The sequence below is a fragment of the Phyllobates terribilis genome, unplaced genomic scaffold, assembly GCF_046119375.1.
Source record: "Phyllobates terribilis strain yellow unplaced genomic scaffold, ASM4611937v1 Scaffold_1__5_contigs__length_1240528914, whole genome shotgun sequence".
Taxonomy (NCBI): Eukaryota; Metazoa; Chordata; class Amphibia; order Anura; family Dendrobatidae; genus Phyllobates; species Phyllobates terribilis.
The window spans coordinates 141,048,596-141,062,722 of record NW_027362761.1 but is presented as its reverse complement, the minus strand read 5'-3'; positions in this window follow the sequence as shown (position 1 = coordinate 141,062,722).

Genomic DNA, 14,127 nt, shown 5'->3' with positions numbered 1-14,127 from the left:
ATAATTTAAGATGCAGCACTGCAGCCCAAGTGTCCAGATGTTCAATTCCATTTTCTTTGTGCTGAATTGTCAGAAGCAAACACATATGAACCACTCTTTGACTTCTCCAGCTTAAAGTGGCTTCTGATCGAAGGTTGTGCTCTTACCCACAATTCATTTCACCTTCAAAAGTGATTCCAGATTATCACATAAGTAATTATGATAATTTGTGACTGAACAGCAAATGAAAGCTTTGTTCTAGCATTTGAGGAGGATTTACTTTAAACACATGCAAAGTAACAACAGACAAATCATAGGATTATAGGTCTGTCTAAATTATGAATTACACTTGTGTTATTTTTTGCAGACAGAAAAATGAAATTCTAGCAGGGAACAGATCAGTCACATGACGGACACAAAATTGACTCTAAGAGGGTGCAGCTCGTTTCCATATGGAGGTGCGTCATTTTATTAGGAAAATCAAAATAGTCCATTATGCTGTGCTATTTTTTTTTCTATTATAAATAATCTGTGACAAAGGCAATTTCAACACAGCCAAACATCTAACACACGAACTAAACAAGAATGCCATCTTTGTTTTTTTAAATAAAATGGTTTTATTCTTCTGGCAGCTCACACATATTAAAGGGTCAAATGTAAAAAGCACACATTTTAACAAAAAAATAAACATTCACATAAACCTCACGCTGTGAGAGCTTGAACAGTATAATATTGAGCACTAAAAAACTTCTTAAAAAAAAAAAAATCAATTGTAAACATGAAAAATACATTTTCTTTAGAAAATCAAAAAACATTAAACAGAAGTACAAAGTTACAGATCTAATTAATAAAAACCCTCCTAAAACAGAAATAAATGGGCGTTTTGTACAACAAATCACAGATCAGCTTTTATTTTTCAAACTGATGTTGAAAAATAAAAATAAATTAACCGGTTGGAATGGGCAACAAGCGATTCTACTGGACTGAATTGTTATATGTGCACCAATAGATTATTGCTGTGGAATAATAATGCAGAAAAGATTTAAACATGGATTTTTAGCATAAGACATTGTGATTTTGCAATGCCAAAGACAATCCCACGAAACACTTGGAGCACGAAGCTGTAAACTCATGGCTTCTTGTTTAACTAAAAAAAAACAAAAAAAAAACAAAAACAATAGTATAATATAAAATTAATTGCATACAAAATGTTGGAAAGCAGGAAATAAAAAATATGGAAAAAAAAAACAGGAAAAAATGGATTACCTCAATACAATATACAGTGTGTTACATGTCCAGATATAATTATATGTAGAGTGAATAACATGAGGGATAATAATTATATATACTGCAACAAAGCTATATTTATATATAAAAAATACTTGATAAACTGAAAATACTATGAAAAGGCACATATATTATAGACAGGGACTACAATTTTAGGTATCAATTTACTTTAAATCAGAAATAGAATTTACAATTTATATACAAAAATAGCCCATGTGTCCTCTTCGCTAGCACCATGAGAATGATGAAATTGTCCATGCTTAGTTTGTTCTTTTATGTCCAACCTCCGATCCCTTAACAGCAGCTGTGTCACTGGGCAAAGGGCAAGGGCAGTCCTGAAGGTAGTGGCAGGTCGTGGGGGTGGGATCCGCATCAGATATCTACAGAATATATGTCAAATGTCTAAAGGCAAGATTACCCCACTGTACTACTTAAAGCTAGCCTTAATCATGACCTGTTTACCAAATTGTTATCTCCCCTGAATCTGGATCCAGTCACTTCATTGACAACTCCTTCACTTTTTCTTTCAAGAATTTTAATAAGTCTGCAAATATAGTTTATATTAGAAAGATGACAAAAAAGGAAAATAAACTAGGATCCTGGTTATTCAATCATATGTACAATGGAACATTTTGCTCCAGATTTTAGGCAAACAATGCAATATTTGATTTACAGCATAACAACTTGCTCCAAGTGTGACCAACAAGAAGGCAGATCAGAGGCAGTTGGGGGAACATAAATCCCTAGATTAGATAGTACAAGCTCTAATGTAGAATGAGTAGATCAAGGATATTTTAAATCCTTGATCCGCTCCTTTAATGAAACAATATGGTGCTTTAAATAATGCAATCAGTCCTGCATTGAAATTTTCCTTGTTTTAAGGCATTCAAAAATAATTTACAAGACTTATTAACCTACCATACAATCATGACACCAGTGAGGCTTAACATACAAAATAGGTAATATTATCTATATTACACAAAATAACTTTGTATAATATACAGTACAGACCACAAGTTTGGACACCTTCTCATTTAAAGATTTTTCTGTATTTTCATGACACAGAAAATTGTACATTCACACTGAAGGCATCAAAACTATGAATTAACACATGTGGAATTATATACTTAACAAAAAAGTGAGAAACAACTGAAAATATGTCTTATATTCTAGGTTCTTCAATGTAGCCACCTTTTGCTTTGATGACTGCTTTGCACACTCTTGGCATTCTCTTGAGGAGCTTCAAGAGGTAGTCACCGGAAATGGTTTTCACTTCACAGGTGTGCCCTGTCAGGTTTAATAAGTGGGATTTCTTGCCTTATAAATGGGGTTGGGACCATCAGTTGTGTTGTGCAGAAGTCAGGTGGATACACAGCTGATAGTCCTAATAAATAGACTGTTAGCAGCTTTTTTTTTGCCATAATATAAATTCTAAGTAAAGAAAAACGAGTTGCCATCATTACTTTAAGAAATGAAGGTCAGTCAGTGCGAAAAATTGGGCAAACTTTGAAAGTGTCCCCAAGTGCAGTTGCAAAAACCATCAAGCGCTACAAAGAAACTGGCTCACATGAGGACCGCCCCGGGAAAGGAAGACCAAGAGTCACCTCTGCTTCTGAGGATAAGTTTATCCGAGTCACCAGCCTCAGAAATCGCAGGTTAACAGCAGCTCAGATTAGAGACCAGGTCAATGCCACACAGAGTTCTAGCAGCAGACACATCTCTTCAACAACTGTTAAGAGGAGACTTTGTGCAGCAGGCCTTCATGGTAAAATAACTGCTAGGAAACAACTGCTAAGGACAAGCAACAAGCAGAAGAGACTTGTTTGGGCTAAATAACACAAGGAATGGACAAAAGACCAGTGGAAATCTGTGCTTTGGTCTGATGAGTCCAAATTTGAGATCTTTGGTTCCAACCACCATGTCTTTGTGCGACGCAGAAAAGGTGAACGGATGGACTCTACACGCCTGGTTCCCACCGTGAAGCATGGAGGAAGCGGTGTGATGGTGTGGGGGTGCTTTGCTGGTGACACTGTTGGGGATTTATTCAAAATTGAAGGCATACTGAACCAGCATGGCTACCACAGCATCTTGCAGCGGCATGCTATTTCATCCGGTTTGCGTTTAGTTGGACCATCATTTATTTTTCAACAGGACAATGACCCCAAACACCTCCAGGCTGTGTAAGGGCTATTTGACCAAGAAGGAGAGTGATGGGGTGCTACGCCAGATGACCTGGCCTCCACAGTCACCAGCACTGAACCCAATCGAGATGGTTTGGGGTGAGCTGGACCGCAGAGTGAAGGCAAAAGGGCCAACAAGTGCTAAGCATCTCTGGGAACTCCTTCAAGATTGTTGGAAGACCATTTCTGGTGACTACCTCTTGAAGCTCATCAAGAGAATGCCAAGAGTGTGCAAAGCAGTCATCAAAGCGAAAAGTGGCTACTTTGAAGAACCTAGTATATAAGACATATTTTCAGTTGTTTCACACTTTTTTGTTAAGTATATAATTCCACATGTGTTAATTCATAGTTTTGATGCCTTCAGTGTGAATGCACAATTTTCATAGTCATGCAAGTACAGAAAAATCTTTAAATAAGGTGTGTCCAAACTTTTGGTCTGTACTGTATGTATTTCATATACATTAAACTCTACACAAAGCATAGTCAAATACACGAGATTTCCAAAATTCTATACATTTCAGGAGATACTTTTAGTGGCTCTAGTTCAGATAGGAAACACACTTAGAGGAGAGCTTACAAATAAATTGTAATTTAGACGATTTGTAATTGTACTCAATTAATGCAAAAATTAAAGTAACCTCAAAATTCAGTGATCAGTAATTATCCACACTAACACTAAACATCGATGTATAAAGGAAAGGAAAAACTTCCTGAGAAATTTATTTTAGCAACGACATCCACATGTAATTCAGTTGCTGAGAATGACCTTGTTTAGCTGTCTGTTTGATATTAAATAGTAGGTAGATTCTGGGTAGAACGAGCTACATAAAAATAAGTATACCATATTTTGCGGATTATAAGAAGCACCCCGGGCTTTCTCAAAATGTTGGTGGAGCTCCAGCACCGACGAACACCCGCAGCGTCGCACATCCAAACACCCCTTCCTCCTAGCGTGGAGCCTGCAGCATCACCCCACTCCTGCCTCTGCCGCTAGCAGCGACCCTGTAACTCTGCTCCACCACAGCCAGTAAGGTATTTTCACATTATAAGACGTACCCCTATTTTCCAACCAATCTGGGGGAAAAAAAAAAAAGTGCGTCTTATAAAGCGAAAAAAACAGTAATCATTTTGTAATGTCAGTTTTCATTGTTTCTGGTCTCTGACAATAAAAAGTAATCCATTAAAGGGGTTCTCCAAGAATGCAATAAAATGGTCCCCCATCATGTAATTCAACTGGCAGCCTATTCTAGTCATGTGTTAGGATGGACTGCTGTCTGAAGAAACACAGCTCCCTAGACCGGTCTCCCAAATGACAGAAGATCAGTATCACACACGCACATAACTCGCTCAGCGAGGAGAAGGGCTATAACACCAGAAGAAAAAAAATCTTCTTGGCTGGCTGGCCACAAAGGATTTTTAATCTCCAGCCTCAGTTTTCTGTGCTGTCAGCAGAGGAGATTAATTTTTTCTCCCATCGCAAAACTTCTCCTGCAGCTCCGTTATGTGTGCTTATGATACAACGCCTCTGTCAGTTGAGACACAGTTCTGGAGAGCCATGTTTCTTCAAACTGCAACCCATTCTGACATGTGACTAGAAGGGGCTGCCATTTGAATTATGTGATGACGGGCAATTTGTTACATTCCGGAGAATTCCTTGGAGTGGGTTTTCTCAAAGCTCAAGACTGCCAACAAAGAGCAAGTCTGTAAAGGCAGCCATCCTTCTGTTGGAAGCAGCCTGTCTATACATGAAATGGTTGTCTGTTAATTTCAATGGCTGGAATATAATACCACATAATAGCTAGACCTGAATTTCCCTGGAGATAGTAGATAACCAGGGCAAAAGAAGTCACATGCTGATTCTCTTCCAACCAGCATTTAGCTATTAACAGGAGAAGCCACTCCATCTCCAAGTTGTCTTTTTTCCCCATAACTGTCTCCCTGTAGAGACTCAAAATCATATCAGTGCAATGTCACATTTTACAAATAACTTGTACAAGCCTAAATCTATACACCTCTTATGCATGTAAACCAACTGTAATGTCACTCACAGCATGCACTATGGATATGTACACATTAGATATGGCTATCTGATAAACCATTATTAATGGTAATTTTAGGCATTAACAAATATGTAAAGCTCAGTATAAATGCACATGCACAATATGCATTAAAATGTTGAGAAACACCTGTGAAATGGTCCTATTAATAGCCTGTATTACATAATATAACATTTTACAACTTACTTAGGCATACATGCATTTTGCCATGCGCTATCAATATGGTAAAATTGCATATACAGATCGTGTTCTGTTGTAAACTATGGAGCCAAGACAAACGTACAAGTCTTGTCTCTGATACTATTATAGCAAAACTATCTGACACCAGATTGCTATTTGGCTTTTATATAGAGATGTTGCCTTTTGATGCATTTGCAAACAATCTTAGGCTAAAGATTTTATAAGCTATACAGAAGCAGTCAAGTTATCCAAGATCTAAACCAAATATTTTAGAAGATTACCATAATTCTATACAAGATCAATCAGTACACCAATCATCAGAAGTTATAATAATTGTGGTATTCTCTTAAATTATGTATTCAGTTAAATGATGTCCTCCACCATATTTGTACTGTCTTATTGGGTGTGGTTTTGTTATGTACCAACAAGTCTAAAGCGACTTGCTCATGTCTATGGGGTGAAGCTTGTAGACCAGTCAAAGGGTTAGGCCATGGCCCCACTATCAGTATTTGGTTAGTATTTTTTCCTCAGCATTAACAAGCCAAAACCAGGTGAGGAACAATCACAGAAAAGATATAATAGAAACAAGTGCATCAATTCTGCATTTGTCATCCACTCCTGGTTTTGGCTTACAAATGCTGAGGAAAAATACTGACCAATACTGATAGTGGGGCCGAAGCTTTAGCCAAATATTAACATTGCTCAGAAGTGTGAGATCATGACAGTCATCACGTCGTTATTGTGTTGTAATGTAATGAATGGAAGTTCTAGAAAAAACAACAATAATGCAGGATGTATTTGCTGCATCATTTAAAATGTATTGCCCAAAAAAATGCACTTGTTATTAATGCTCTTGAACTTACAATAGCAAATTTCCACCCAAAACTCGCCACAAATTCAGCTCAGTAGCCAAAGTTTGTTAATTATATTTCTCCGCTTCAAGATATTTTCTTCTTTGTTGTTGCCCATATTTTGGCCTGTTCAAGCAAGAAATTAGGTTTCCAACTTAGCATTGATTGGCCTATAACCATTTTTTTATTCTTCTTTTCCTCTTTAATAAAACTAAATTTTCATCTCTATATTTTGAAAGACAACTTTATGAGCGCTTTATATTTGGGGGATTAGTATTTTTATGGCACCATTTAAGAAACATACAATATATCATATAATAGATTATCTTTTGTTTTTTTAATGGGTAGTTAAAAAAAAGCAAGTTCACCATCACTAAAAATGTTATGTTAAAGGTTATAATGTTAAAGGCTCTTAAGGTTAAAACTAATGTGTCAGGTGTGTACATTTTTGCAATTAAAATTAAACAATATTTTTTTATAAATCAGTTTATTAATTCTTGTGCTATTCGCATGAGCAGAGCTCCTGAGCACAACGACAGACTGCAGCAGTCACTGTGTGCTTCAGTCATGACATCACCAATGCAGCTTGTAAACAAAGACCAGAGCAAAGCCGGAAAGGAAACACTGGACCTAGGGAGGGTAAGTAACACCAGAATTTTATTATTTTAACCTAGTGGAAGCCTATAGGGATAAAATACCGGCGTATAAGACGACTTTTGAAGACTGAAAAATCTTCTGTCTAGTCTGGGGTCGTCTTATACGCCGGTAATGCTTTTGAACTTTCAGAAATTGACATGCGGGGATACTCTGGGGGTGTTAATAAGCTGCCGTGGCCGTATCCCTGCCATGTCGGAGTTAATATAAGGTAGAGGGAGTTAAAATACGGCGGCGGTAGGTCCAGACAGTCAGCGCTTCTGTGCTGAAACTGACACATCGCTGCGTATTCCCAGCTCCGGACACAGCGCAGGGCTTCTGTGCCGACAGCTTTCACTTGTCACAGAAGCGCTGCGCTGTGTCCGGAGCAGGGAAGTTCGCATCGCTTCTGTGACAATATATGAAAAGCCGGCAATTCAGCAGCGGCATAAGCCGGCACCCGACAATTTAGAATAGAAAGAATAGAGCATCACACATAGATTAGATAGATAGAAACATGTCAGTCACATATATATGAAGTACAGTGACAGTATTGCTTACTGTACTTGTCATTTAGGGTAAAGGATTTATTAAAACAAATATTAGTGTTTTCATGCACCGTCTCTTTAAAAAAGCCGGCCGGCAATTCAGCAGCAGTACCCGACAATTTAGAATAGAAAGAATAGAGCATCACACATAGATTAGATAGATAGAAACATGTCAGTCACATATATAAGAAGTACAGTGACAGTGCTGGTTACTGTACTTGTCATCTAGTGTTAAAATAACGGATTTATTTTAAAAAAAATTGGCGTGGGGTTCCCCTTAATTTTAGTCTCTAGCGGAGGTTAAGCAGACAGCTGGGGCAGATGTTTGAAGCCTGGGAAGGGGGTAATACCCACGGAGCTTCCCAGGCTACTAATATCAGCCCCCAGCTGAATACCTAGCCTTTACTAGCTATTAAAATGGGGGATCCCAAAAAAATGATGTGGGGTCCCCCCTATTTTAATAGCTAGCAAAGGCTAGGCAGACAGCTGGAGGCTGATATTAATAGCCCAGGAAGGGTGCCATGAATATTGGCCCCCTCCCAGGCTAGAAACACCAGCCGTCAGCCGCCCCAGAAATGGCGCATCCATAGGATGCGCCAATTCTGGCACTTAGCCTCGCTCTTCCCACTGCCCTGTAGCGGTGGCAGTGGGGTAATAGGGTTGGGGTTGATGTCAGCTTATAATGCCAGCTGACATCAAGCCCAGGTTAGTAATGGAGAGGCGTCTATAAGACGCCCCCATTACTAACCCCATAGTCAAAGTTAAAAGAAAACACAAACACCCAGAATAAAGTCCTTTAATTGAAATAAAGACACAATCCTTTATTGTTCTAAATTAAACCATACTTACCACCACGCCCATTCCAGCTGAAGCCAACGATCTCCTGCAATAAAAGTAAAATAATAAAGCAACCTCATCCTTACCTCTCCATGGTTCCCAGGACGGGTCCAGCTCTGCTACATCGAGATGACAAGCGGGACCGCAGCAGAACGCTGCCATCCAGCCTGTCATCCCGCAGACACTGAGAAGCGCAGGCTTGCTTGCGCTCCTCAGTGTCTCGCTGTGACGGCATCCAGATGAGCCGACAATGAACTCAGCTCACCTCCTGGACGTCCGTCACTGACAGCGTGGGAAACTTCTACTGCGCATGCGGGGAGCAGGAGAATTTTCCCACGCTGTCAGTGACGTGCATGAGGTGAGCCGAGTTCATTGGACATGATCTTGGCTCATCTGGATGCCGTCACAGTCAGACACTGAGGAGCACAAGCATGCCTGCGCTTCTCAGTGTCTGCCGCATGGCAAGCTGAATGGCAGCGTTCTGCTGCGGTGCAGCCTGTCATGTGAATGTAGCAGAGCTGGACCGGTCCTGGGAACCATGGAGAGGTAAGGATGAGGTTGCTTTATTATTTTACTTTTATTGCAGGAGATCGTTGGATTCAGCTGGAATGGGCGTGACTGTAAGTATGGTTTAATTTATAACATTAAAAAATTGTGTGTTTATTTCAATTAAAGGACTTTATTCTGGGTGTTGTGTTTTTTTTAATTACTTTACTAGAAATTCATGGTGGTCATGTCTAATATTGGCGTGACCCCATGAATTTCAGGCTTAGGGCCAGCTGATAATGCCAAGCTGGCCCTAACTCCTTTATTACCCAGTGAGCCACCGCACCAGGGCCCTGGATGAGTTGGGTACAGCGCCAGAAGATGGCGCTTCTATGAACGCGCCATTTTCTGGGGTGGCTGCGGACTGTAATTTGCAGCAGGGGGGGGGGCAGAAAGCTTGGGCCTCCCTGCGCTGCAGATTCCAGCCCCCAGCTGCCTAGTTGTACCTGGCTGGACACAAAAATAGGGCGAAGCCCCACGTCTTTTTTTTTTTAATTATTTCATGAAATAATTTAAAAAAAAAGGGCTTCCCTATATTGTTGTGTCCGGCCAGGTACAAATAGGCAGCTGGTGGTTGGGGGCAGCCCGTTCCTGCCTGCTGTACCTGGCTGGACACAAAAATATGGCGAAGCCCATGTCAACATTTTTGGGAAAAATTAATTACAAAATTAATAATAATTTAGGGACTGCATCTTTATTAACCCCTCAATTGTCATTTAGTGTTAAAATAAAGGATTTTTTAAAAAGAAAATTGGCGTGGGATCCCCCATCATTATAGTCTCTAGCGGAGGTTAAGCAGACGGCTGGGGCAGATGTTTGAAGTCTGGGAAGGGGGTAATACCCACAGAGCTTCCCAGGCTACTAATATCAGCCCCCAGCTGAATACCTAGCCTTTACTAGCTATTAGAATGGGGGACCCCCCCAAAAAATGACGTGGGGTCCCCCCTATTTTAATATGTTTATGAGTGACAGTTTTCCTGCTATATACCTGCATGTCATAAGAATTTAAATTAAAAAAGGACCATGTTAAATTCAAATCTGTTTTTTTTAAATTTTTACCGGTGTTTGGTATGCGTTGGAAAAGGGGTAGTCTTATACGGTGAATATATCCTAAACTCTATATTTTAACAGGAAAGTAGGGGGGGTCGTCTTATACACCAGGTCGTCTTATACGCCGGAATATACGGTAGTTATTACAGGAAAACCCCTTTAACTCTCCTCTGGAGGTCACTGGAACATAAAGACTTATATAATGATGTCTGAATACAAGCCCAGCACAACAGTTGTTAAAGTAGTTATCCAGGGTTTCTTCATGATTATGGAACCAGAGGCAAGTATTGATAAGCTTCACTTTAACCCCTTCACGCCATTTTCCTTTTCACGTCAACTTGTTTTTTTGCGGCGGAAATTGATCTTTTGAATGACATCATTCATTTTAACATGTGATGCACAGGAAAGCTGGATCTGGGGCTGTGTGAGGGCTTATTATTTGAGCCCTGAGCATATATTTTTTACTGATACAATTTTGGGGAAGAAACAATATTTTAAGCGCCTCTTATTGCAATGTTGTGGCGGACAAAAAACGTAATTCTGGTGTTTCGGTAAATGTATTTTTGTTTCATTTTTAATGGGGCAAAAGGGGGGGGTGATTTGAACTTGTGTTTTTTTCATATTTAAAAACTTTTTTTTTTTTTTTTTTTTACTGTATTTAAAATAGTTACCTTAGGGGACTTGAAGTGTGATCATCTGATAGCTTGTGCTATACATAGCAGTGCATTAGCACATCTGCTATGCATAGAGAAAATCACAATCTCATATGAATGCCAGCTAAACACTGGCATTCACAGGAGAATCGTAATGACAGGCTCAGTGGTCATCAGCAGACTCCCAGCTGTCATGACAATCCATCTGCGCCCCGCAATCACATCATGGGCGAGTAGAGATTGACAGCGGGATTTAATAGGTTAATGGCAGCAGGAGGAACTTCGATCCCTCTCTGGCTGTTAGATATACATGATGGCTGATTAAGTCAGCCATCATGTGTGGGGAAAGATGCGGGGTCTGCCCGTATCAGTCAGGGAGCCGGCATATGACATAATGGTATGTCATTGGTCGATAAGGGGATAATACCCTTGTATTCAAGGTGACTGCTAATCATTACTACCCTGCTACTGAGATTCAGTTTTTGACAAATGCCTAAAGGATAATGCCCCTAAATATCCCCAGATTTTTTTTTCTGCCAGTTCTATGTTGTTTTATGCCTTCCTGCTCCACTTACTGTGCCCTGGCCCCAGCTCTGCTGTCACAGCCATCACTTCCTCCTTAAGAGTCCTCTGCTCTCTTCTGACTACATTTTCCATCATCCTTTGTACTGGGCTACAAGTCAGAGGTAAGCACATCCCAGTGACTCCACACAAACCCTTTCCACTCCACCCTCGCCCTTCATCACACAGCATCAGCATGATCTGTACTGGACACTCGAAAAAATAAGAGTATTGCACAAAGCACCAGGATACTAGTCTTGGCAATAAAGATTATCCTCTACGCCTCCTCACTGACTAATGGATGCCCACCCGTCAGTTTCCAGAGTCCAGGATCTCAGGGTAATTTTCAGTGATAATACAGGAAGTCTGGGGATTTCTCAGCCAGAGATCAGGTGACCAGTAGAGCAGCTCAGGTTACAGAAGAATTTGAGGAAGCAAAGTATTTAGCAAAGTGCTTATCTTTCCCAGTTAGTTCATAGAAAGGGACTTGTAAAATAGTGGCCAACCACTTTTAACAGATCGCTCATGGACTGTGAATGTAAAAGAGCTAGTGAAGACAGCAACATCATGGAGCTACAAAACTCACTTCCTACATGTATTAGAGGGTCAAGACTACATGTGAAAAGCAGGTAACCTTAACCTAGGAGCACGTTGTAAATTGTATATGAAGAGTTTGAAAATAGATGAAGGACTGGATCTTTCAGTATAAATATAGTACAACTTTTTCACTAACTGCTAACCTATATAAAAGTTATTGTTTCCACTTTACAGGTGCTCATAGGCTTCAAAAGTATGAAACATGCAAGTCAGACCCCATCCTGTTTTCAGAAACATTTAGAAGAAAAAAAAATAGAATTTATCAAAGAACTAAAATATAATTTTAACAATATACATTTCTACTCTACTCGAGATCTATTCCCACTTTTTCTTTGAAGAATACCGGTTTTAATTTTCATACATTAATAATACATATGAAAATAAGAAAGTTTGTAATATCTTAGAGAAATCTGCTTTTTTCTACTCCTGGACTGTTCTTTCATTTTCAATTTATGGGTAAAATCTGTCCTCAGTGAAAAGACTTTCCCACTACTAAGATAGGAGATGCCGATGGTGGTCAGAGTTCCATGGAGAGGGCAAGAGGGAGAGGCTAAAGGCAGACATACATTCTTCTGCACGATCTCCTGAAAGGACAACCACTTTTAAAGTTTAGCTGCCCTCTCAGAGACAACTTCTTTTATATCAAAGCCCTTTGGGCAATTAGCTAATCACACTGGGTCCCACTCCCAGAAAGAAGTGACCTGCTAGGCATTTCCACACGAATAGCCATCCATGTAATAAAAGGATGGCTCAAAACCGTTCTAGTTTTTAAGCTCAACAGGGGAGGTCTAAAAGCAGATGACCCCTCTATAATGTCCATATACCCTTTCAACCTTATACTGCCAAAGATGTGTTTGGTTTAAAGGGTTACTCCGATCTCCATAGATGGGTGCAGTTGGATAGTGCTTGTTAAAACAAGGACTTTTACAATTTAGTTTATTAAAATTTGTAGCCATTTGAGATGAACACTTTTTTTGTTCCACCTCGTTGCCTAGGAGACCGATCACAGTTGCTGTCTAGCTTGCAAGCACTGCATTGAATCTGGGCAGGATTAGGAGGTAACAGCGCACTCTAGCGAGCCTGGCCAGCTTCAACAGTGCTTAAAAGCTCAAAAGAAAAGAGCTCATAAGAACTGCTCATGTTCTATTGTCTAGCAACGGCGATTAGGCTTCAAGGATACCAGCCGTAAACAATTGAAAAAAGCGTTAAAGGGAACCAGTCAACCTAGGGAAACATTAAAGGGGTTGTCCACTACTAGGACAACCCCTTCTTGAACTAAATGTTTGGCCCCGATAAAATAAAGAAACCTATACTCACCTCCCGTGTCAGCACTCAAGATCCGGGGGCTGTGATGCGGTGGAATGACATGTGATGCCCGGCACCAAATTAGCGCTGGCGTCACCGTCCCCGCTGATCCCGGACTTCCTCTTCATGTTCATTTTGACAGGAGGCGGAGACAGTGACGCCAGTGCTGTTTGGGCCAGAAGGGAGGGGTGGGCAATCATTACATACACCTTCCCACCTGCTTGTTTCCATCAATCACCACCCCCTCTCCTTTGATTGAGAGCTCTGGCTTCATAGATCCATAAGGGCGGAGAAATGAGGATAGGGGGTCAGGGAGCTGCCACACATCCGACTTGAATCAGAGGTGGAAATGGAACATAGGAGTGTGCCGGTCCCGCTTGTGAGCACAACCAATGGAGAAAAAAAAGGGACGGATTGGAGTTGGCACTCCAGCCAAGTAAAATTAAATTACAAAAGTTTATTGAGCCAGATTAAAACTAAAGCTTAAAAACACCTAACACGTTTCTGGGCGGAGATAGCTTGAAACCAAGCAGGTGGGAAGGTGTATATATAGGATTGACCCCGCCATGATGCACCAAGCAACTGTACTTGTACACAGTAGTGTTAAGCGAGTATGTTCTGTTCCGAGCATGCTCGGGCCGAGCTCCGAGTATTTATAGCTGCTCGGTGATATGTTTGAATCGCTCCCGTGTGCATGATTTGCAACTGTTTGACAGCTTTAATACATGTGAGGAATGTGTAAGAAACAGACATTCCTCACATGTAATAAAACTGTCAAACAGTCGCAAATCATGCACACGGGAGTGATTCAAACATATCACCAAGCATGCTATAAATACTCGGAGCTCATCCCGAGCATACTC